This window comes from Lepidochelys kempii, chromosome 8 (genome assembly GCF_965140265.1).
Source record: "Lepidochelys kempii isolate rLepKem1 chromosome 8, rLepKem1.hap2, whole genome shotgun sequence".
NCBI lineage: Eukaryota > Metazoa > Chordata > Testudines > Cheloniidae > Lepidochelys > Lepidochelys kempii.
Genome location: NC_133263.1, coordinates 43,291,011 through 43,317,399, shown reverse-complemented (window position 1 = coordinate 43,317,399; position 26,389 = coordinate 43,291,011).

Here is a 26,389-nt window from a genome sequence, read left to right as displayed (position 1 = left end):
GGCTCTGTCTTGCCACAGAAAACCAGCTGGAGGACAGCTCTCCTCTGAGACCTCCTTCTTCCTGGGGCACAAGGTGGCGCTTGTGTCTGATATTCTGCTGAGACTAGGGTGAGCTCTGTGCAAGTAGGGTGAGCAGAATATGAAGTCCAGCTCTGTGCCCTGCTCATGGACAGAGAAGAGGCTGTTGGAGATGAGATCAGGGGCAGGTGCAACAGAGACAGTGGATTCTCTGTGCACATTAATGATCATCAGCCTTACTGGCCCCTGTATAGGGGCAGCTTGAGCAGTGACCTGTCTCAGCTGGAGACCCATGTCACCAGGACATCCAGGCTGCATAAGCAATGAATGAGGAAGTGTCCAGATTGTGAGAGGCCCTGATGGGGCCATGCAGGGGTGAAAAAGAAGCCTCCCCCATTGCTGGGCCACACATGGGCCCCCCCCCCCCACTCCAGTAGGGCTCAGTGCTCTGGGAAGTGCTTAGACTGCTCATTCTTGTTCTCTTCCCACCCCTCAGGAAGCAGAGACCAGCTGGGGAAAAGGGAGCAGGGGAGTGGAGGAAGTAGGGCATTGCCCTTGTCCCGCTCCATCCTAATGAGTGAAAGGTATTGTCCACTCCCCATGGGTGAGAGCAGCACCAGAGAGATGGTGCCTGCCTGAGGGATGAGCTCTCTGGCCTCCTCCTGGTCAGCAGGGCTCTGCCCAAGCCCGTGCAGAGATTGTGGCTCATTGTGACACTGAAAACAAGAGACGTATTGGGGTGGAAGTCCATAATGCTGAACTCTTTGGTGTGACACACGACACTCTTGAATGAACTCACACAGAAAAATGAGGAAAGCCAAAAACACCCATCATCCATGGGCACGTTGCACCAAGTGATCTTATCTGGCCTCTCATTCCTCGGCCTGAAAGGAACCCGCACAACTGCTGCAAAAGACGAGCCTGGGAGCTTAAATTCATAACTCTGCTAGGCACTAAAAATCACGGACTGAAGAGAGATGCTGGATTTATTGTTTATTACAACAATCTATAACCCACTAGCCTCTCCCCTTGCCCCTCTTTTTTTCTCCCCTATGACAGCAGAAGTGTTAACGGGCCACTTCACCTTGAATGTTCCCTTGAAATAGCTGTTAACTCTTTATGCTAAACAATCTGTCCCAGCCTGTATTAGCTGTGACACTGAGTGCATTTCCCAGACCTGAGGAAGAACTTGGTGTAGCTCCAAAGCTTGTCTCTCACCCACTGAAGCTGCTCCAATAAAAGCTGTTACCTCTCCCAGCTTGTTGCACTCACGCCAGGACTACGCTACAGCTCTACATCAGTATAACTATTTCGCTCAGGGTGGGAAAATCCACACCCCTGAGCAATATAGTTATACTGACCTAACCTCCTGTGGACACAGCACTGTGTCAGCAGGAGAGCTTCTCCCATCCATACAGCTACGCTCTCTTGGGGAGGTGGATTAACTACACCGATGGGAGAAGCTCTCCTGTCGGCATAGGAGCATCTATACTACGAAATTAGGTCAAATTTATAGAGGTCGATTTTTTTTTTTTTTTTTTTTTTTTAGAAATCAATTTTATACAGTCGATTGTGTGTGTCCCCACTTAAGACCTTTAAGAACATTAAGTCAGCGGAGTGCATCCACAGTACCGAGGCTAGAGTCGATTTCCGGAGCGTTGCACTGTAGGTAGCTATCCCACAGCTCCTGCAGTCTCCACCACCCATTGGAATTCTGGGTTAAGATCCCAATGGGGCAAAAACATTATTGCGGGTGGTTCTGGGTACATGTTGTCAAGGCCCTCCCCTTCCCCCCTCCCCCCCGTGAAAGCAATAGCAGACAATCATTTCATGCCTTTTTTCCTGGGTTACCTGTGCTAATGCCATACCATGGCAAGCATAGAGCCCGCTCAGCTCACCGTCACTGTATGTGTCCTGGGTGCTGGCAGACGTGGGATTGCATTGTGACACAGCAGCAGCTCATTGCCTTGTTCAGCAGACAGTGCAGTACGACTGGTAGCCGCTGCCGCCATCGTCATCATCTCCTGGTTGTCTTGGCTGACCTTGGTGAGGTCTGTCAGGGGTGCCTGGACATAAATGGGAGTGACTCCAGGTCATTCTCTCCTTAAGTTTTGTCTCACAGAGATTCAGTCTGCCTGGAAATGATGATGGCTAGCAGTCATACTGCACTGTCTGCTGCCAGCCTACCCCTTGCTCCCCACTCCCTCCCTCCGTGAAAGCAACGGCCGATAATAGTTTCGTACCTTTTTTCATTGCAGACGACATATTGCTGTCAGCATCGTCATCCACCCGCTGCTTCCGCTGCCACTCTACTTTCCTGCTCTTCTGCAGACGCCATACCACAGCAAGCATGGAGCCCGCTCAGATCACCGTGGCAGTTATGAGTGTTGTAAACACCACGCACGTTATCCAGCAGTATATGCAGAACCAGAACCTGCAAAAGCAGGTGAGGATGTGATGGCAGCGCGGTGACGAGAGTGATGAGGACATGGACACAAACTTCTCTCAAAGTACGGGTTCCGGCAATTTGGACATCATGGTGGTAATGGGGCAAGTTCATGCCATGGAACGCCGATTCTGGGCCTGGGAAACGAGCACTGACTGGTGGGACTGCATAGTGTTGCAGGACTGGGATGATTCCCAGTGGCTGCGAAACTTTCGCATGAGTAAGGGCACTGTCATGGAACTTTGTGACTTGCTTTTCCCTGCCCTGAAGTGCCAGAATACCAAGATGAGAGCAGCCCTCAGAGTTCACAAGCAAGTGGCGAAAGCCCTGTAGAAGCTTGCAACGCCAGACAACTACCCATCAGTCAGGAATCAATTTGGAGTGGGCAAATCTACTGTCCAGGAAGGACAAGGCCACACTTCACTTTAAAACTTATTGAATGCCAGCTTTCTGTTGCTTGGGTAGTCCTCTGGGGTGGAGTGCTTGGGTGCCCGGAGGGGCCCCCCCATTGTGTTCTTGGGCGTCTGGGTGAGGAGGCTATGGAACTTGGGGAGGAGGGCAGTTGGTTACACAGGGGCTGTAGCGGTGGTCTGAGCTCCTGCCTTTCCTGCAGCTCAACCATACACCGGAGCATATTAGTTTGATCCTCCAGTAGCCTCAGCATTGCCTCCTGCCTTCTGTCAGCTGACGCCACCTATAATCTTCAATTCACCACCTGTCCTCACATTCATACTGTGCTTTCCTGGAGTCTGACATTGCTTGCCTCCACGCATTCTGCTGGGATCTTTCAGTGTGGGAAGACTGCATGAGCTCAGAGAACATTTCATCGCGAGTGCGTTTTTTTTTCACCTTCTAATCTTCGCTAGCGTCTGGGACAGAGATGATAGTGTGAGCATTGAAACATTTCCAACTGTGGGAGGGGGGAAAAAAAGGGAGAGTAGTAGTTAAAAAGACACATTTGGGTAGACTCTTTCACAGTGAACCTTGCTATTAACATTACATAGCACGTGCTTTTGATACAAGGTCGCATTTAGCCTCTTATATTGAGGGCCTGCCAGTTTGGTGTGAGAGATCGCACATGCAGGGCCAGTCAACAGAATTCAGCTTGCAGGCAGCCATGGCAAGACACGGTCTTTTGGCTTCTTTAACCTTCATAAGATGTGGGAATGGTTTCAAACAGCAGTGCCCTCATTTCCCATACCAAGCAGCCATTGGGTTGGCCCTTTAAAATGGGTTGGCCATTTAAAAGGAGGGGTTGCAGTTTTCGGGTTAACGTGCAGCACAAAACCAACTAACCCCCCCCCCCCTCACACACACCCAATTCTCTGGGATGATCGCTTCACCCCTCCCCCCACCATGTGGATAACAGCGGGGAAGATTTCTGTTCAGCCACAGGCACACAGCCTAGCAGGAACGGCCACCTCTGAATGTCCCCTTAATAAAATTACCCTATTTCAACCAGGAGACCATGAGGAGTGACCATCCAAGAGAGCTTTATGGAGATGTTCCTGGAGGATTTCCGCTGCATCCCCAGACACGTTAATAGACTTTTCCAGTAGCTGTACTGGCCGTGAATGCATGCCAAGTCTTCAGGGAAAATTAATCATTAAACACACTTGCTTTTAAACCATGTATTATATTTACAAAGGTACACTCACCAGAGGTCTCTTCTCCGCCTGGCAGGTCCGGGAGCCCATCTTGGGTGGGTTCGGGGGGTACTGGCTCCAGGTCCAGGGTGACAAACAGTTCCTGGCTCTTGGGGAAAACTGTTTCTCCGCTTGCTTGCTGTGCGCTATCTTCAACCTCCTCCTCCTCCTCATCACCTTCCTTGCCCCAAAATGCGCATCCCTGTTGCGTGATAATCCATTGACGGAGTCAAAGCACAGGGGTGCGGTAGTGGTGGCTGCACCCCCTAGAATGCCATGCAGCTCATCATAGAAGCGGCATGTCTGGGGCACTGACCCCAAGCGGCCATTTGCCTCTCTGGTTTTTTGGAAGGCTTGCCTGAGCTCCTTAAGTTTCAAGTGGCACTGCTATGGGACCCTGTTATAGCCTCTGTCCTTCATGCCCTTGGAGATTTTTTCAAATGTCTGGCATTTTGTCTTTTGGAACAGAGTTCTGATAGCACGGATTCATCTCCCCATACAACTATCAGATCCCGTGCTTCCCGTTTGGTCCATGCTGGAGCTCTTTTGTGATTCTGGGACTCTATCATGGTCACCTCTGCTGATGAGATCCACGCTCACCAGCAGCTTGCCATGCTGGCCAAACAGGAAATTAAATTCGAAAGTTCCTGATGCTTTTCCTGTCTACCTGGCCAGTGCATCTGAGTTGAGAGCACTGTCCAGAACGGTCACAATGGAGCACTCTGGGATAGCTCCCGGAGGCCAATACCATTGAATTGCAACCACACTACCCCAAATTTGACCTGGCAAGGTCGATTTCAGCACTAATCCCCTCGTCAGGGGAGGAGTACAGAAGTTGATTTTAAGAGCCCTTTAAGTCGAAAAAAAATGGCTTTGTCGTGTGGACGGGTGCAGTGTTAAATTGATCTAACGCTGCTAAATTCGACCTAAACTTGTAGTGTAGACCAGGGCTAAGGCTTTGTCTACACTGGCACTTGTGTCATTAAAACTTTTGTTGCTGAGAGGTGTGAAGTACACCCCTGAACGACAAACATTTCAACAATGAAAAGCACTGGTGTGGACACCGCTTCGTCGGCGAGAGCCGCACCCCCAGGAACAAAGCTACAGCCCCTCATTATGAGTGATTTTATATTTTTGCCGGGAGAGCTACATTGTGTACCTTACACCAGCCTTTGTAAGGTGCATAGTGTATACATAGGACTGGTACAGCTGAGCTGCTGTAGAGCGGTACATGAAGCCACGCCCTAGAGAACACCACATTCATGAATGCACCTTGGGAAGTCCACCAGTGAGAAAGTTTCTGCAGCTTACACTTTACAAGATGCATAGTTAGGCCCAGATCCTCAAGAGTATGTAAGGAGGATCTGGGCCTTGAGCCCTGATCCTGCAAAGGCAGGAGCATATGGTTAACTTTGCACATGTGAGTAATCCCATGAAACTCAACGGGACTAATCATGTGTTACTAGCATGTGTGAATGGCAGCAGAACCTTCATGAGTCAAGAGCTTCTGAGCAACAGAGAGCAGGGACCTAGAATGGAAATGGGGTGCAGCTCCTTGCAGAGGCAGGCTGGGCAGTGGAGAGTAGCCCTTGGAGAAGATGTGTCTCCAGTCTCACCACAGGAAGAACCTCCACTGCTGTAGCCTCTAATGAATCTGTCAAGGGGCCTAATCCAAAGTCCAGCCAAGTCAATGGAAGTCTCATATTGCTCTCATCACTACAGTAACTGAGCACCTCCTCTTGCACCCATCTTCAAAGAGCCCCGTGACTCAGGCCTCCAGAGGCACTGCAGCAATGACAGAGCCATTGGCTTTGACATACAGGGGGGCATCTCTACAGAAATGTCCTTGCACAGTGCCATGGGTTCCGGTGGGTCATGGCTGAAACAGCTCTATGGAAATGTGGAAATTAATGGAGAAGTGATTTGTTATATAAATAGGGAATAAGCATTTGTGGCATGAAAAATTCTCTGCTCCAATGATGCACTGAGATGTGCACTGCAGTGTTACTGGGAATGTCCTTGTCCCAGATACGCCAAACACAATCACCTCACTTGAGGCAAAAAACATCCTGTCGGCTCTGAGGGTCACTTCACTTTGATCTTTCCTAGTCATGGAAACCCATCTGGGTAACTGCACGTCAGCTGTCAAGAAAGGAGGACTCATTTCCTACAGACATACATCCACACTCTGCAAATATAAATATAAGCTGTTTGTAAATAGAGCAGCTGTGAAAGATTTATGACCCATTTCAAAGCTTGCAAAAGCTGGGGGTTTGTTTACGTTAAAAAATTAGTTGTCTTGAATGCCACTAAGGGGTTTGCTGCCAACTGACATTTTTCACTATCCACTAATATCAAAGCCCAGTCAGTTCTTGCTGGAACCTGTTGACAAGCTAATAACAAGGGGTACATTTTTCCAAAGCTCCTAGGTCCTGTTTTCAAAAGTGATTTAGGCACTTTAAAGCCTGCATTCCATTGAAAGTCAGTGGGATTTAGGCTCAGAAGCATTTAGTGCATGTCTGAAATTATTAATTAGGCTCCTAAGTCACTTAGGCCCTTCTGAAAATTCCATGCAAGATGGCTATTTACTGCAATGATTTAGGAGCAGAGTGAGGTGCCTTTGATGTGCTAGTGGTGTCTGAGAGTGCTCTTTCATTCAAGTCTCAAGCTCCTCCCTCCCCTCCCCCAGAACCCACCTTTTTATTTTTAGTCATCTTTTGGTTTGAAAATATTCAGGTTTTGTCAGCCCATTTCTCAGACCTTCCATCAGCTCATTTTGCAATGACCGAAACCAAAAAGATCCTGTATTTTCCGCTCATTATGACATATTTCAGAAATTGCTTTTGTGGCTGGATTATCCAAATACAGTTTTTAAAAATTTCAGATATACTCTGTAGATTTAGCCTGTGCTTGACAACAAAACCTCTTGATCTAGTGAATGAAATATCATTCAGAAATAATAAATGTATCAGAATGTGTAAGGCATGTACTAAGGCAGGACTAGTTTGTCTTTCTACTAGATTTTTTTAACAATGTATGCCCTTCCAGATGTGTCTACAAATGTGGTTGTATATGGATCATCACACTTTGAAAGAAACAATGCTGTAACTGCATTCATTTCAGTGATTACACATTGAGATGGTACATTTTGGAATGAGAATTCCCACATAGCATTTGAAAGGTGTGTTCACTGGAATCCAGGATAGCAGAGCCAAGTAAGTGATTTCCCATGGCACAGAGAATTATAACTTTGCATCAGAATGTGACATAAATTTGTGCTTCCATGCAGCTGCTGCTGTTAGTCACAAAAAAAAAAAAAAAAAAAGGGACTTTCAGTATTAGTTAAATTGCTCTTCTCAATAAACTAAACCATAACAAAGTCAGGAAATACAAAGTTAAGGATTTAAAAGGATTAAAAGGTTGTAACCCAAGCACATTCCAGTTAGGAAATGCCAGAATGAGCATTGCCCATGTAACCTTAATTCGGCCACCTTGTGCATATGCATTAAGGTACGGTCTTTAATTAAATGCAGAAGTGACTATCAGTGAAAAGTTTGGCTTACGTGACTTACCCAGCATCACATAGGAACTTGGTGGTAGAGGCAAGAAACCAAGCATCCAGGGTGGCATTCAACTGCCCTAACCATGAGACCATCCTTTCTTTTCCTGCAGTCCCCTGCCTCACTCACTATACACCTTCCAGGCTCTGTAACAAATCAGTCAGGGATCCTACAGACAACCAACTCCTTCAAGACACAACCCTGATTCATTCACAGAGAAGATCCAGTCTGTGCCCTGAATGAACCAGGGGTCTTGTGTAAAAAAGTAATAGGGGATATCATGTCATTAAAGGCTGTATTTTATCATATTTTATAGTTTAGTTTATTGATGAGAGCAACCTTAACTAATGTCAAACCAAGCTTTTTGTTTGTGAATTTCCTTCATTTTTAATATAAAAAATCTTTTATATGTGTGATGTTTAAATAATAAAGCACATACACATTTGTTGTCTTCAAAGTATATTTGATTGCCATTGATATATTTGTGAAGTTCCTTATTTCATTACTTGGTGCTATAGAATCAAAGAAATGTAGGGCCAGAAGGGATCATGAGAGTTCATCTAGTCCACTGGTTCTCAACCAGGGGTACATATACCCCTGGGGGTACGCAGCGGTCTTCCAGGGGATACATCAACTCATCTAGATATTTGCCTTGTTTTACAACAGGCTACACAAAAAGCACTAGTGTAGTCGGTACAAACTAAATTTTCATACAGACAATGACTTGTTTATACTGCTCTATATACTATACACAGAAATGTAAGTACAATATTTATATTCCAATTGATTTATTTTATAATTGTAAGATAAAAATGAGACAGTAAGCAATTTTTCAGTAATAGCATGCTATGACACTTTTGTATTTTTATTAGGGCTGTCAATTAATCACAGTTAATTCACACAATTAACTCAAAAAATTAAGTGTGATTAAAAAAATTAATCATGATTAATCGCACTGCTAATAGAATACCAATGAAAATTTATTAAATATTTTTGGTTGTTTTTTTACATTTTCAAATATATTGATTTCTATTACAACACAGAATCCAAAGTGTACAGTGTTCACTTTATTTTATTTTTTATTACAAATATTTGCACTGTAAAAATGATAAACAAAAAAAAATATTTTTCAATTCACCTCATACAAGTATTGTAGTGCAATCTCTAGCGTGAAAGCATAACTTACAAATGTAGATTTTTTTGTTCCATAACTGCACTCAAAAACAAAACAATGTAAAACTTTAGAGCCTACAAGTCCACTCAGTCCTACTTCTTGTTCAGCCAATCGCTAAGACAAACAAGTTTGGTTATCTTTATGGGAGATAATGCTGCCTGCTTCTTATTTACAATGTCACCAGAAAGTGAGAACAGGCATTCGCATGACACTTTTGTAGCCAGCATTGCAAGGTGTTTACGTGCCAGATGTGCTAAACATTCTTATGCCCCTTCATGCTTCAGCCACCATTCTGGAGGACATGCATCCATGCTGATGCTGCTTGTTAAAAAAATAGTGTGTTAATTAAATTTGTGACTGAACTCCTTGGGGGTGAATTGTATGTCCCTGCTCTCTTTTATCTGCATTTTACCATATATTCCACGTTATAGCAGTCTTGGATGATGACCCAGCATGTGTTGTTTGATTTACGAACGCTGTCACTGCAGATCTGACAAAATGCAAAGAAGGTACAGATGTGAAATTTCTAAAAATAGCTACAGCATTCGACCTAAGGTTTAAGAATCTGAAGTGCTGTCCAAAATCTGAGAGGAATGAGGTGTGGAGCATGCTTTCGGAAGTCTTAAAAGAGCAACGCTCAGATGCGGAAACTACAGAACCCAAACCACCAAAAAAGAAAATCAACCTTCTGCTGGTGACATCTGACTCAGATAATGAAAATGAACATACATGGGTCTGGTTTGCTTTGGATCGTTATTGAGCAGAACCTGTCATCAGCATGGATGCATATCCTCTGGAATGGTGGTTGAAGCACGAAGGGACATATGAATCTTTAGTGCATCTGGGTTGTAAATATCTTGCGATGCCAGTTACAACTGTGACGCCATGTGAACGCCTGTTCTCACTTTCAGGTAACATTGTAAACAAGAAGCAGGCAGCATTAACACCTGCAAATGTAACCAAACTTGTTTATCTGAGCGATTGGCTGAAGTAGGACTGAGCGGAATTCTAGGCTCTAAAGTTTTACATTGTTTTATTTTTGAATGCAGTTTTTGTTTTTGTACATAATTTGACATTTGTAAGTTCAACTTTCATGATAAAGAAATTGCACTACAGTACTTATATTAAGTGAACTGAAAAATACTATTTCTTTTGTTTTTTACTGCGCAAATATTTGTAACCAAAAATAAATGTAAAGTGAGCACTGTCTACTTTGTATTCTGTGTTATAATTGAAATCAATATACTTGAAAATATTTAAATAAATGGTATTCTATTATTGTTTACCAATGCAATTAATCATGTGATTAATCACAATTAATTTTTTAATCACACAATTAATTGTGATTAATTTTTTTAATCGCTTGACAGCCTTAATTTTTATGTCCGATTTTGTAAGCAAGTAGTTTTAAAGTCAGGTGAAACATGAGGGTACACAAGACAAATGAGACTCCTGAAAGAGGTATAGTAATCTGGAAAGGTTGAGAGCCACTGGGCTAGTCCAGTCTCCTGCACTGAGGCAGGATGAAGTATACCTGGACTATCCCTAACAGGTATTTACCCTGTTCTTAAAAACCTCCAGTGATGGGGATTCCATGACCTCCCTTGAAAGCCTGTTCCAGTGTTTAACTTTCATTATAGTTACAAAGCTGTTCCTAATATCTAACCTAAATCTCCCTTGTTGCAGATTAAGCCCATTATTTGTTGTCCTACCTTCAGTGAACACGGAGAACAATTGATCACCATCCTCTTTATAACAGGAATTGACATTTTGGAAGACTGTTATCAGGTCCCCTCTTCAGTTTTCTTTTCTCAAGACTGAAGATGTCCAGTTTTTTTATCCTTTCCTCACAGGTCAGTTGCTCTCCTCTGGATTCTCTCCAATTTGTTCTCATCTTTTTTTTAAAGTGCAGCACCCAGAACTGGATACAGTACTCCAGCTGAGGCCTTATCAGCGCTGCATATAAAAGGAAGCAGCTCCGCTTTGTCTGGGCTGGCTGAGGAGGAAAATGAATGTGCACTGCAGGTAGGGTGACCAGACAGCAAGTATGAAAAATCGGGACAGAGTATGTGTGTGGGGGTAATAGGTAATATAAGAAAATATAGGTAATAGGTAATATAAGAAAAAGCCCCGAATATCAGGACTGTCCCTACAAAATCAGGACATCGGGTCACCCTGTGCAGACTGCAGGCTCCTGCTAAGAAACTGCTAAAGCTCCAAACTGCTGAGGCCAAGCACCCCAACCATGCCGCAGGAACCCAGTCGACTGCGGAGACCAGAGGGGATGAGCAGCCGCTACCAATGGAGGTGCTACCAGAATCGGGACCAACGGTAGGAAGTGACCCAGGGAATGCGTTTGGACATACTGAAACTGGACCCTAAGCTAGGATATCTAGTTGGGGCACTTGGTTGGAACCCGGTGGAGTAGAGTGGGACCTGGTTCCCCTCCCCTCCCCACACTTGCCACTGGGCAACACTGCTGCTAGAAGAGGCGGCCCCTTTGAACCTGTGCCACTAGGCACTGCTACTGCCAGAGTAAGGGCAGACCCTTGGGATTTGTGCCACTGGGCACCACCACCTCTGAAGTAAGTGGCTTCTCATTGGACACTTGCTGTAGGAGACCAGAGACGGGGTGGCTTCTCAGACCCCGGCTGACCCCTTGACATATCTCAGGATAATATTAGCCATTTTTCACAACTGCATCACATTGTTGACTCATACTCAGTCTGTGATCCACTCTAACCACTGGATCCTTTTCAGCAGTGCTACCGCCGAGCCAGTTATTCCCCATTTTGTAGCTGTCCGTTTGATTTTTCCTTCCGAAGTGTAGTATTTTTCACTTGTCTTTATTGAATTGCATCTTGTTGATTTTAGACCATTTCTCCAATATGTCAAGATAGTTTTGAATTCTAATCTTGCCCTCCAAACTGCTTGCAACCCCTCCCAGCTTGGTGTCATCTACACATTTTATAAGCATACTCTCCACTCCATTATCCAAGCCATTATCCGTGTTGACAAATATACGGAAAGTAATTAGATTAGACTGTCTTCAAACAATTTGATTGGTTGATTTGTTTAAGCAGCTACAATTTGACAGCAACTTCTAAATGACATTTTTTAACAGAAAACTAAGAAGGGACCTAAAACTAGAATTTCCCACATTTTAAAAGGTAAATATCCAGAAAGCCATAGCTTTAAATTGGAATTTGCATCTAAATTAAATCCATTGCAAAGAGCTGTAATTTTGTATTGTATTTTCCTGCAGCTCTTTTTGAGGAAAGTAACAAACAACTGCACTTGGAAAAGGAGCAGTGTAACTCACCTAGCACAAAGAAAAGGAGTACTTGTGGCACCTTAGAGACTAACCAATTTATTTGAGCATGAGCTTTCGTGAGCTACAGCTCACTTCATCAGATGTTTACCGTGGAAACTGCAGCAGACTTTATATACACACAGAAATCATGAAACAATACCTCCTCCCACCCCACTGTCCTGCTGGTAATAGCTTATCTAAAGTGATCAACAGGTGGGACATTTCCAGCACAAATCCAGGTTTTCTCACCCTCCACCCCCCCACACAAATTCACTCTCCTGCTGGTGCTAGCCCATCCAAAGTGACAACTCTTTACATAATCAAGTCGGGCTATTTCCTGCATAGATCAAGGTTTTCTCACATCCCCCCCACCCCCATACACACACAAACTCACTCTCCTGCTGGTAATAGCTCATCTAAACTGACCATTCTCCAGGTTTAAATCCAAGTTAAACCAGAACATCTGGGGGGGGGGGGTAGGAAAAAACAAGAGGAAACAGGCTACCTTGCATAATGACTTAGCCACTCCCAGTCTCTATTTAAGCCTAAATTAATAGTATCCAATTTGCAAATGAATTCCAATTCAGCAGTTTCTCGCTGGAGTCTGGATTTGAAGTTTTTTTGTTTTAAGATAGCGACCTTCATGTCTGTGATTGCGTGACCAGAGAGATTGAAGTGTTCTCCGACTGGTTTATGAATGTTATAATTCTTGACATCTGATTTGTGTCCATTTATTCTTTTACGTAGAGACTGTCCAGTTTGACCAATGTACATGGCAGAGGGGCATTGCTGGCACATGATGGCATAGATCACATTGGTGGATGTGCAGGTGAACGAGCCTCTGATAGTGTGGCTGATGTTATTAGGCCCTGTGATGGTGTCCCCTGAATAGATATGTGGGCACAATTGGCAACGGGCTTTGTTGCAAGGATAAGTTCCTGGGTTAGTGGTTCTGTTGTGTGGTATGTGGTTGTTGGTGAGTATTTGCTTCAGGTTGCGGGGCTGTCTGTAGGCAAGGACTGGCCTGTCTCCCAAGACTTGTGAGAGTGTTGGGTCATCCTTTAGGATAGGTTGTAGATCCTTAATAATGCGTTGGAGGGGTTTTAGTTGGGGGCTGAAGGTGACGGCTAGTGGCGTTCTGTTATTTTCTTTGTTAGGCCTGTCCTGTAGTAGGTAACTTCTGGGAACTCTTCTGGCTCTATCAATCTGTTTCTTTACTTCTGCAGGTGGGTATTGTAGTTGTAAGAAAGCTTGACAGAGATCTTGTAGGTGTTTGTCTCTGTCTGAGGGGTTGGAGCAAATGCGGTTGTATCGCAGAGCTTGGCTGTAGACGATGGATCGTGTGGTGTGGTCAGGGTGAAAGCTGGAGGCATGCAGGTAGGAATAGCGGTCAGTAGGTTTACGGTATAGGGTGGTGTTTATGTGGCCATTGTTTATTAGCACTGTAGTGTCCAGGAAGTGGATCTCTTGTGTGGACTGGACCAGGCTGAGGTTGGTGGTGGGATGGAAATTGTTGAAATCATGGTGGAATTCCTCAAGGGCTTCTTTTCCATGGGTCCAGATGATGAAGATGTCATCAATATAGCGCAAGTAGAGTAGGGGCTTTAGGGGACGAGAGCTGAGGAAGCGTTGTTCTAAATCAGCCATAAAAATGTTGGCATACTGTGGGGCCATGCGGGTACCCATAGCAGTGCCGCTGATCTGAAGGTATACATTGTCCCCAAATGTGAAATAGTTATGGGTAAGGACAAAGTCACAAAGTTCAGCCACCAGGTTAGCCGTGACATTATCGGGGATAGTGTTCTTGACGGCTTGTAGTCCATCTTTGTGTGGAATGTTGGTGTAGAGGGCTTCTACATCCATAGTAGCCAGGATGGTGTTATCAGGAAGATCACCGATGGATTGAAGTTTCCTCAGGAAGTCAGTGGTGTCTCGAAGGTAGCTGGGAGTGCTGGTAGCGTAGGGCCTGAGGAGGGAGTCTACATAGCCAGACAATCCTGCTGTCAGGGTGCCAATGCCTGAGATGATGGGGCGCCCAGGATTTCCAGGTTTATGGATCTTGGGTAGTAGATAGAATATCCCAGGTCGGGGTTCCAGGGGTGTGTCTGTGCGGATTTGATCTTGTGCTTTTTCAGGAAGTTTCTTGAGCAAATGCTGTAGTTGCTTTTGGTAACTCTCAGTGGGATCATAGGGTAATGGCTTGTAGAAACTCGTGTTGGAGAGCTGCCGAGCAGCCTCTTGTTCATATTCCGACCTATTCATGATGACAACAGCACCTCCTTTGTCAGCCTTTTTGATTATGATGTCAGAGTTGTTTCTGAGGCTGTGGATGGCATTGCGTTCCGCATGGCTGAGGTTATGGGGCAAGTGATGCTTCACCTAGCACAAAATCAGAGGAGTTCAGCAGGAGCTATCCAAACCCAAGCTGCTTTCATTGCATTGCCTTCTTGCAACCTTCTCCATGGCAAATCAGTAATCAAAGGCAGCTGTTGCCATGACAACTGGGGCAATAGTGATTCAGGTAGGCAAATGAACTGTACGAAGGGAGTGGCTGATTATCTCCGATGTCACAATATTATTGCTCAACCAGCAGCTGGGGACAGCAAATGTACCAGGCATAGGAGAAACAATCAGGGTTTTCTAATGTTTCTGTCTTCCCAAGTTGCCTGAACACCCAATAATTAGGACTGTCAAGCGATTAAAAAAAATAATCATGATTAATTGCATGATTAAAAAAATTAATCGTGATTAATCGCACTGTTAAACAATAATTTATTTAAATATTTTTGGATGTTTTCTACATTTTCAAATATATTGATTTCAATTACAACACAGAATGCAAAATGTACTTTATATTTCTTTTTGATTACAAGTATTTGCAATGTAAAAAAACAAGAGAGGGAATTTTTCAATTCACCTAATACAAGTACTGTAATGCAATCTCTGTAATGCAAGTACTGTAATGCAATCTTTTTATCATGAAGGTTGAACTTACAAATGTAAAAATTTTAGAGCCTGCAAGTCCATTCAGTCCTACTTCTTGTTCAACCAATCATTCGGACTAACAAATTTGTTTACATTGCAGGAGATAATGCTGCCTGCTTCTTGTTTACAATGTCACCTGAAAGTGAGAACAAGTGTTCTCGTGGCACTGTTGTAGCTGGCATCGCAAGATATTTACATGCTAGATGCGCTAAAGATTCATACATCCCTTCATGCTTCAACCACCATTCCAGAGGACATGCATGCATGCTGATGACAGGTTCTGCTCAATAATGATCCAAAGCAAACCAGACCCATGTATGTTCATTTTCATTATCTGAGTCAGATGTCACCAGCAGAAGGTTGATTTTCTTTTTTGGTGATTTGGGTTCTGTAGTTTCTGCATTGGAGTGTTGCTCTTTTAAGACTTCTGAAAGCATGCTCCACACCTCATTCCTCTCAGATTTTGGAAGGCACTTCATATTCTTAAACCTTGGGTCGAGTGCTGTAGCTATCTTTAGAAATCTCACACTGGTACCTTCTTTGCATTTTGTGAAATCTACAGTGAAAATATTCTTAAAATGAACAACATGTGCTGGGTCATCATTGGAGACTGCTATAACATGAAATATATGGCAGAATGCAGGTAATAGAGAGCAGGGAACATACAATTCTCCCCCATAGAGTTCAGTCACAAATTTAATTAACACACTATTTTTAATGAGAGTCATCAGCATGGAAGCATGTCCTCTGGAATGGTGGCCAAAGCATGAAGAGGCATACGAATATTTAGCATATGTGGCACATAAATACCTTGCAATGCCAGCTACAAAAGTGCCAAGCAAATGCCTGTTCTCACTTTCTGCTGACATTGTAAATAAGTAGTGGGCAGCATTATCTCCCGTAAATGTAACCAAACTTGTTTGTCTTAGCGACTGGCTGAACAAGAAGTAGGACTGAGTGGACTTGTATGCTCTGAAGTTTTATATTGTTTTGTTTTTGAGTGCAGTTACGGAACAAAAAAATCTACTTTTGTAAGCTGCACTTTCATGATAAAGTTTGGACTACTGTACTTGGATGAGGTAAATTGAAAATACTATGTCTAATGTTTTTACAGTACAAATATTTGTAATAAAAATTATATACACTTTGATTTCAATTACAACACAGAATACAATATATATGAAAATGTAGAAAAACATCCAAATATTTAATAAATTTCAATTGGTATTCTATTGTTTAACAGTGCAATTAAAATTGCAATGAATCAAGATTAATTTTTTAATCGCAATTTATTTTTTTAAGTTAATCGCATGAGTTAACTGTGATTAATCGACCGCCCTACCAATAATGCAAACACCATTGGAGGTCATTCCACACCTATTAAATAGTGACTCAGGTTTGGTTCCAATTCCCCATGGCATGTGTACAAAAAAGGGTTCCCAAAAAAGGCAAGACACTAAGGTACAGACCTTGCAAAACAGAAAGTCTGACGCAACTGTAAGGGGCCTCGCCACAGCAAGACTGTAACACATATACAGAGCACGAATCATCACAGTGCCTTTAGTTAAGAATTGCTCATATGTTAGTCACCTGTATCAAGACACCCACCTGAAATGCATACCATTTGAACAGTGTTTCTTAGTATGTTAACACAGCTGAGAGAGCCCTGCAGCTAATGAGGCTAATTGAGCATCACTGGCTGAATGTTGGAGTCTTTCAGTGGGTTTGGATCAGGCTCACACATTGCTGGGGTGCACATTAATTGTAAATGCTCAGGAACAAAAGAGCCGAACTTAAACTTGGACAGCTCAGAGAAAATCTGTCTTCAGTGTGCAGTGGCAGTCAAAGAACACACACTCCTTTCTGGTCATGACAAACCCCTTCCCCTTTCTCCCCCCTTGAAAACTGCCTTGTTCAAAACGCTGCTGCAAAAATCATTGTTCTAGCTTGTCACTTCGACCACATCACCTTCACTTGGCCACTTTTAAATCTCTGTCTGCTGTCATGCCATGTTGCCTACAGAAGTCTTGACACTGATGAGGCAGCTGCTGTGCTAGGTGCCAAAAAATTAAAAATTCTGTGCCAAAAATCATGAGAACAGTATTTAAAATTCTGCAAAATTCTGCAAATTTTATTTGTCAAATAATTGTGGAGGCTCCAGCATGGCATTGAGGAGCATAGGCCTTTTGCTGCAGAGGTGCAAAATCACTATGCAGCTTCCCTCTGGGACACGGACTCAGCAGTGAGGCTGCACCCACCCCTGACACAGTGCAAGGACCTGGCCTGCCCCAGAAACACCCTGGGGCCCTGCCTCTCCATGCCAGGTGCAACAGGTGTGGGCAGACAGGCTCCGCAAGGCAGAATCCAAGTGGGGAGGGGTTTAGTGTGGGGGGGTCAAAGTGTGGGTTGAGAGGGTTCTGTGTGGGGCAATCTGGGTGTGGGCAGCTCAGTGGGGGATCTGGGTGTGGGGGATCTGGATGCACAGGGGGTTGTGGGTGCAACAGTAATAGGACTATGCAGGGGGGTCCAGATGAAGTTGGTTTGGGCTCAGCAGCGGTGGGGGGAGAGAAGGGGTCTGTGTGTGTAAGGGATAGAGCTTGGCAGAGGGGTTTGGGTGTGGGGAGATCAGTGGAGGTTCCAGGTGCTGGGGGAGTGGGTCTCAGTGGGGTGGGGATCCAGGTGCAGCTGGTTGGGGCTTGATAGGATGGGGATCTGGGTGTGGGTGGCTCATTGGGGTGGTCCAGGTGCAAGGGGGAATGTGGTTCATCACGGGGGAGTTCTGGGTGTGGGGAGTGGATGGGTGGAGGCTCAGCAGGAAGGTCTGAGGGGGTCTGGATGCACAGGGTTGGGTGGATGGGGGAACAGCTCCCTGTACAATGATCCTCCCCCTGCAACTGAGGAGCGATGGTTGCAGGAAGCAGGCGGGGGGTGGGGGGTCAGTTTACAGAACTTCCTACAGCCAGGGAAGAAATCTGGGGGTGGGTCTGACACAGCCCTGATGCTGTGCAGGGAAAGAGGAAGTCCTGTCCTCCCCAGCCCAGCCTGGACTAGCAGCTGAGCCCAGCGCAGGGTAGGAGCCACCAGCCGGGTCTTCCTCAGTCCTGCCCTGCCACACAGTGATTTACTTTTCTGCCGGCTGCCCTTGTCACCTGAAATATACTGCTGGGGAGAGTAACATGACTGCTTTTGTGACTTCCCTTTGCTTCCTCATCAGAAAGTCATTTTTCTGCTGGGAAGAAAAGAAATATGTGGGGGACACAATTTCTGCACCTGCGCAGTGGTGCAGAATTCCCCCAAAAGTATCTATATTGCAGCCTTTGACTGGTTCTGCCAGAGAAAGGAGGAGAAGCACTGGGGAGGAGACATGGATTTTAGCTGGAATACTGTGTCTCTGCACAGGTGCAGAGGGCAGGACAGGGCAGTTCAGCCAGAAGGACTCACAAACACCCTGAAGTAGGGTGTGGCCAGCGGTTACTGGATGTCTTCCTTAGCTGTTTCTGAACCATCTGGGAAGTTTTCATTGTGGACAATCTGACTGGCAGGTCACACTCAGTCCCCTCTGACAGCTGAGCCAATGAGAGCACTGATGGGGTGGTTATAAATACAGGAGATAAAGACAGCCCTTTGGATTCAGAAGCTGATCTACCTGGGTCTGAGAGCTGTGTCTGCTTTAATGGCTGGGTCCCAATCCCTTTACCACTTTGGATACTGGGGAGTGCTATTCTGTTCAGACTTTGCTTACTAGGGAAGCCCTGCATTAGGACCAGGTTTGTTCCACCGCGGTATCTTCTGGACTTATAAATGAAGAGCTGGGAGGGGACAATTGTCCGTCGAGGCTACACAGCCTGTGGAGTTTACACTTAGCTATCAGCTAACTGCTTTAAACTGGGATTCTGTTTCAGTTACAGAGAGAATGGGGCACAGCTGAGTGACTTACCGGGCTTAAGGTGAGAAGATAATGCCTTAGAGTGAGAGCCTTTGAGAGAGATCCAGGGATGGGTGTTTTATATGTGAATACCAGTTCCTGAACTGCTCTGGATACAGGCTAGAGATCTGTTTCACCAGCAGCTGAGAGGATCAGGAACCTATTAGCCCAAGTAGATGACTGGTGCTTCCCCACACTGCGGGGGGGGGGCACCATCTAAAGGGGAAGACACGTGATCTCCCCTTGTGACCTGCCCACATAAATCCTCTCTGCCCCACACCTACCCTGGGGCCCATGTGCTCTCCCTGTCTCCTCCCGACCCCACATTACCTTGGCAGGGGCTCTGTCCTCCCACTGTGCCAGCTCCCCCGGCATGTTCAGCTGCTCTTTGTTCTGCTTTCCCTAACATCCAGGCTCCAGAGCCACTCCTGGATGCTGCCTGGTGCAGCACAGCAGCTGCCTGGGAGAATGCCTGGCTGCAGCGTGCATCCCACCTGGGCTTGGATTCTGGGACAGCAGCTGAGCGAGTTGGAGCTCCCCTGCCCCTCCCAGCATGCTCTGTGCACAGTGGTAGCTGGCTATGAGAGAGCCTGGCTGTGGAGGGAGCAGTGGTAGCCTGCTTCCTGCCCAGGCTTGACATCTGGGGACAAGAGCAGACTCTGAGCATGCTGGAGGGGCTCTCGCTCACTCAGCTGCTGTCCCCAGAAGCTGAGCCTGGATGGGGTGCAGCTTGCTACTGCTGCAGCAAGTCACTCTCCCAGTCAGCCGGGATGCTGCACCAGGCAGCATCCCAGGCAGTGTGGCTGGAAGAGGCTCTGGTCCCGCCTCATCTTTTCTGGCTCTTCCCCTTCTTCTCTCCCCAGGCTGGCTGCTGGAGGGGCTCTTGACCCTTCATGCCCCTCCCACGAGTCGCTGCGTTTACTGGCAAGGTTCTGAAGTATTTGAAGGGACTGAAACACTGATTGAGAAATTATCTCTGCAACAAAGTCACGGGAATACATTTTAATTTGCATGTGCTAAAGTATAGAGAATGTTATGTCCATTCAAATATGTTGAATAGTGTGACATTACACGCCATATGATTTTATGAAAATATGCTAATAAGTGTGAATATAATGTAACTGGATTATGCTTCATGCAAAAGGTCTCTTGTAAGGTATCATTACAAAGCTTATAAGCTACTGAGTGTGGTCATCCTACTTGTATGAATGTATCATTCTTGTATCTGAATCTAGAAATATAACTCTGAGGTCCTATTGTCATTATGCAAAGTGTGGGCCATTAATGGTGGTTTGGAATCGTGATAGCTCCCATTAATCAGGACAATTGACTGTAGATGGCTCTATTACTTGTGAGACTTCCTGTGAGTCAGGCTGGGAAGAATGAAGGCTTGGGGTCTCACAGGCCATGTGACCATGTCACCTGGTACTTAAATCCATCTTAAACCTGGTGCTTTTCCATTTAGAAAGAGGGGTGGGGCCCAGAGAGACAAAAGATTCCCTCCTTATGCCAAAGCTATAAAAGGGGGTGGAACAGAAAAAAGGGGGCTGCAGTCATGAGAAATCCCCTAGCTACCAGCTGAGATGGAACAAGGACTGAATCAGGGGAAAGGATTGGTCCCAGACTAGAAAGGAGTCTAGTCTGTGAAAGAAGCTCCGAGGGTGAGATTGTATCTGTGTTCAGCTTCCCACTGTATTAGGCTTAGACTTGCATGTTTTGTTTTTCTTGATAACTTACTTTGTTCTGTCTGTTATTACTTGGAACCACTTAAATCCTACTTTTTATACTTAATAAAATCACTTGTGTTTATTAATTAACCCAGAGTAAGCCATTAATTCCTGGGGGGAGCAAACAGCTGTGCATATCTCTCTATCAGTGTTATAGAGGGCAGACAATTTATGAGTTTACCCTCTATACGCTCTATACAGAGTAAAATGGATTTATTTGGGGTTTGGATCCCATTGGGAACTGAGTACCTGGGTGCTAGAGACAGGAGCACTTCTTAAGCTGTTTTCAGTTAAGTCTGCAGCTTGTGTGGGACATGGTTCAGACCTGGGTCTGTGTTTGTAGCAGGCTAGCATGTCTCGCTCAACAAGACAGGGTACTGAAGTCCCAAGCTCCCAGGGAAAATGGGCTCAGATGTAGTGTCAGTACATCAGGTGGCAGTCCCAAGGGGGTTCCTGTGACCCAACCCATCACAAATAGTAACAAAGTCAGCAAGCCTGTACCAGGAGCACCAGTAGATTTATTGTCTAATAGCTTTTATTTAAAAGTAATTCAGAGAGTTCCAAATACTACTGACAAGGCTTTATAATATTTTATTATGTTTTCTGTGTGCATTAAATGTTTAACTAAGGACATGTCTCCCCTACAAACTTTTGCCAATACAAGTTACATCAGCATAAAGTCACTGCAGTTATATATTGCTTGTACGCGTACATACTTAGCTCCTTGCATCAGCATTATGCATACTCACCAGGAATGCTTGTCTTGATGCATGGCACGGTGCCCTATGGATAGGTATCCCAGTGTGAAACCCACCACCGTCCAGCATACTGTCTTTTGGGAAGTTTTCGCAAGTTGTGGTGGGGCAGAAACAAGTTACACAAGGGTGATTGGAATGGCGGGGTCAAGTTCCCATCATGGAACTTTCTCCACTCCATAATGCCATCTCTATCCCATAATTTTTGCACCTATTTTGAAAACCCCACAAATCCGTGTGGGACTTGTCACTGTCAGCCATCTCTGATGGATGCATGGAGCCTGCTCCGCTCTGCACTATTATCATGAGCATTGCAAGCATAGGACGCATGATTCCCCAGTATTTGCAGAGCCCCAAGAAGAGCTGCGGGGAACATGGTGATTTTCTGGACGTCAGATTGCTGTGGGACATACTGAGAACCAATTGAAGATTGTTGGCAGCATTCACAGAGCAGCTTCTAATGGTGGAGTGCCACTTCTGGGTATGAGAAATGAGCACTGATTGGTCAGATTGCATCATAATGCAGGCTTGGGATGGCAAGCAGTGGCTGCCAAACTTTTGGATGTGCAAGGTCACATTCCTGGAGCAGTATCCTAAGCCTGCCTAAGCCCTCCAGTGCAGAGACATCAGAATGAGAGCTGCACTAACAGTAGGGAAGTGAGTGGTGATGGCACTGTGGAAACTTCCAACACCAGATTGCTACTGGTCACTGGGAAATCATCATCCACTGCAAGGGGCATTGTCATACAAGTGTGCAGGGCCATTAATCATCTCTTGCTAAGCAGGACTGTGACTCTCAGCGATGTGCAGGACATAGTGGATGGATTTGCAGCAGTGGGGTTCCCAAAGGGAGGTGGAGCAATGGACGGCACACATATCCCTATTTTGGCATCTGATCACCCTGCCACAGAGTACCTCAAAAGAAAGGGCAATTTTTCTATGGTTATGCAAATGCTGGTGGATCACTGGGGATGCCTCACTGACATCAGGGTTGGATGGTCAGGGAAGGTGCATGTCGCTCGCATCTTCAAGAACACAGGACTGTCCAGAAAGGTACAGACAGGGACTTTCTTTCCCAACTGGCAGATTACCATCAGCAATGTTGAAATACCAGTAGTGATCATGGGGGACTCAGCCTATCCTTTGCTCCCCTGGCTCATGAAGCCAACTCAGTAGCACCAAAGAAATATTTTGTTGCTGGCTTGGCAGGTGCAGAATGACAGTTGAAGAGGTGCTGGTGCCGTTTACTCACAAGATTGGATCTCAGTGAGAAAAATTTCCCAATGGTTAAAGCTGCCTGCTGTGTCCTGCATGATATCTGTGAAGCAAAGGGGGAAAAGTGTCCGCCAGGATAGAGGGCAGAGATGCCGACTCCGTGGGTGCTCTGGGGCTGAAGCACTCATGGAAAAAAATAATGGGTGCTCAGCACCCACTGGAAGCCCCACAGATCAGCGTTCCCCCTCCCTGCCAGTGCCTCCCGCTCACTGCAATCAGCTGTTCAGCATCATGCAGGAGGCACTCGGGGGGAGGGGGAGGAGCAGGGGAAGAAAGAGGCTGGAGAGGAGGCAGAACAGGGTGGGAAGAGGCAGTGTGGGGCAGGGGGAGGAGCAGGGGCCAGAAGAGGTGGGGTGGGGGTGGGAAGAGACAGGGCTGGGGTGGACACTTGGGGAAGGGTTGGAGTGGGGGAGGAGGGGTGACATTGAACTCTATGATTTTATGAAAATATGCAAATGAGTATGAATATAATGTAACTGGAATATGCTTCATGCAAAAGGTCTCTTGTAAGGGATAATTACAAAGCTTATAATCCACTGAGTGTGGTCATTCTATTTGTATAAATGTATCACTCTTGTATCTGAAACTGCAAATATGAAATATAACTCTGAGGGCCTATTGTAATTATGCAAAGTGTGGGCCATTAATGGTGGTTTGGAATCTTAATGGCTCCCTTTAACTAGGACAATTGACTGTAGATGGCTCTGTTTTACTTAAAAAGAAAAGGAGTACTTGTGGCACCTTAGAGACTAACGCATTTATTTGAGCATAAGCTTTCGTGAGCTACAGCTCACTTCATCGGATTCATTCAGTGGAAAACACTGAATGCATCCGATGAAGTGAGCTGTAGCTCACGAAAGCTTATGTTCAAATAAATTCGTTAGTCTCTAAGGTGCCACAAGTACTCCTTTTCTTTTTGCAAATACAGACTAACACGGCTGCTACTCTGAAATCTGTTTTACTTGTAAGTCTTCCTGTATACGTATGTGCTGGCAAGTGGGTAATGAAGTCTTACAGTGACATGTGAGCATGTCACCTGAACTGGAATCCATCTTTAACCTGGTGCTTTCCATTAAGAAGGAAGGATGGGAACCCAGAGGGACAAAGGATTCCTGCCTTATGCAAAAGATAAATAAGTGGATGGAACAGAACAAAGGGGGAGGCCATCATGAGAAATCCCCGAACTACCACCTGAGCTGGAACAAGCCCTGTACCAGAGGAAAGGATTGTGGCCAAACTAGGAAGGCATCCAGTCTGTGAAAGAAACTTATTGAAACATCTCTAAGGGTGAGATTGTATCTGTATTCAGTTTTTATTACTGTACTAGACTTAGACTTGCGTGTTTTATTTTATTTTGCTTGGTAATTCACTTTGTTCTGTCTGTTACTACTTGGAACCACTTAAATCCTATAGTCTGTATTTAATAAAATCACTTTTTACTTAATAATTAACCTAGAGTATGTATTAATACTTGGGGGGGGGGCAAACAGCTGTGCATATCTCTCTATCAGTGTTATAGAGGGTGAACAATTTATGAGTTTACCCTTTATACGCTCTATACAGGGTAAAATGGATTTATTTAGGGTTTGGACCCCACTGGGAGTTGGGCATCTGAGAGTTAAAGGCAGGAACACTACTGTAAGCTGCTTTCAGTTAAGCCCACAGCTGTTAGGGGATGTGGTTCAGACCTGGGTCTGGGTTTGCAGCAGGCTAGCGGGTCTGGCTCAAACCAGGCAGGGTGCTGGAATCCTAAGCTGGTAGGGCAGGAAAGCAGGAGCAGAAGTAGTCTTGGCACATCAGAGGGCAGCTCCCAGGGGGTTTCTTTGATCCAACTCATCACAGGGGGGGCATGGGGCGGAGCGAGGGTCCAGCACCCCCAGGGAAACCATGGCACCTCTGGTGGAGGGTATGTCTGCTGAGTTTGAACAGCTGGACACAAGGGCTCAGCGCAGAGCTGTACGGTTCTGGGAGGCTTGAAAAAGCTCTTCAACTGTGAGCCCCAGTAATGAGTAGTGATGTACTTTGCTCTAGCCTTCTGTTTGTGGGCCCGTTGGGAACTGTGGGGTGCTTGGTGTACATGGGCCACTGTCAATGCACCCCTTAATGTTGTGGTGCCTGCTGTATATATGTGATTATTACGCTGTGTTTGTCACTGATCCCATGAGTTGTGTGTCCCAGTGCACAATAACAAGTGGCTGCTTTCACTACTGCCAGGCATGCTGCAGCATATGTTGAGAACTAATCAAGATGAATTATTTTCCAAACCGTAGAGTTTTATTGAATAACAAAAACACTTATAATAAATTCTGTGCAAGTTAAAAGCAAATACATTAAAATCTTAATAAATGTATGGAGCAGAGCTTAAAGAAGGAAAAGGAGCATTTATGTCCATTTTAACTACACATGTATCAACGGTGGCTCTCACAGGTCAGTGCATGGAAGTTGTGGTTGTCCTTAATGTCCTCTAGTGTGGTGTGTTAGGGGTGGGGATGCGGCCCTTGGTGCCACATGGGGTGGGGATGGAGGGAGGTGCTATAAGAAAGTGTATGGTAGTCTCCCTGTAGTTACCTGGGAACTGTTCACAGCTATTTATCAGGGTTGTACATACAATAGCCCTGAAATTTAACTTTGTGTAATACTTTCTGAAAAGTCTGGCTTCCACTTCAATAAAGAGTTAAGCAGCAATGCAGGCAGAAGGAGAGTGTAACCAAGTTCTACATACATTGCTCAGAATCCCCATATCCTGTTAGACTCTGGCTATGTCTACACTGCAGTTAAACATGCACAGCTGGTCCATGTCAACTGACTCTGGCTCCTGAGGCTTGGGCTGTGGGGCTGTTTAATTGGGGTGTAAACATTCAGGCTTGTGCTGGAGTCTGGGCTCTGGGACCTCATAAGAGGGGAGGGTACCAAGGCCCGGACTCTCGCTTGAGCCCGAATGTCTACACAGAAATTTTTAGCTCTGCAACCTGAGCCCCGTGAGCCCAAGTCATCTGACATGTGCCAGCCACGGCTGTGCTGCGGATCTCTTATTTCAGTGTAGACCTTCCCTCTGACACAAATCTGTATCTTTAATTGTTTGTATTTAATTATTTTAATGAAATAATACTCTCACTGTAACATTGTACTATCCCTGTCCATTCATCATACCAGCCTGAAGTCTCTTGTCTTATACATGGGCTTGGCAGAATTCAATTTTTATTTTTGTGTAATTTTGATAGAAAATATAGATTTTTTTATGCATTTTTTCTATTTTATATTATTTAAATTTTCTCAGTTGCACAAAACAATGGATTTTAGGCATTTTTTAAATTTTATCGATTTGAATTTTCACAGTTGTGGGAAATTAAATAATTATTGCCTTCCCTCTCACTTAATAACAGTAGATGTTGAGATTCAAAAAGTTAAAGCTTCGTTTTTAACAAGCCTAATTCAAAAGCCTAAATCACAGAATGTTGCCCATAAAGTCTTCGGTTCCCACAGCTAAAAAGTTCAAACAAACAAAAAAATCTTGGGCCTTTTGTTACAGTTCCTGGTATGTGTAATTATTTTCTAGAGCCAGCAG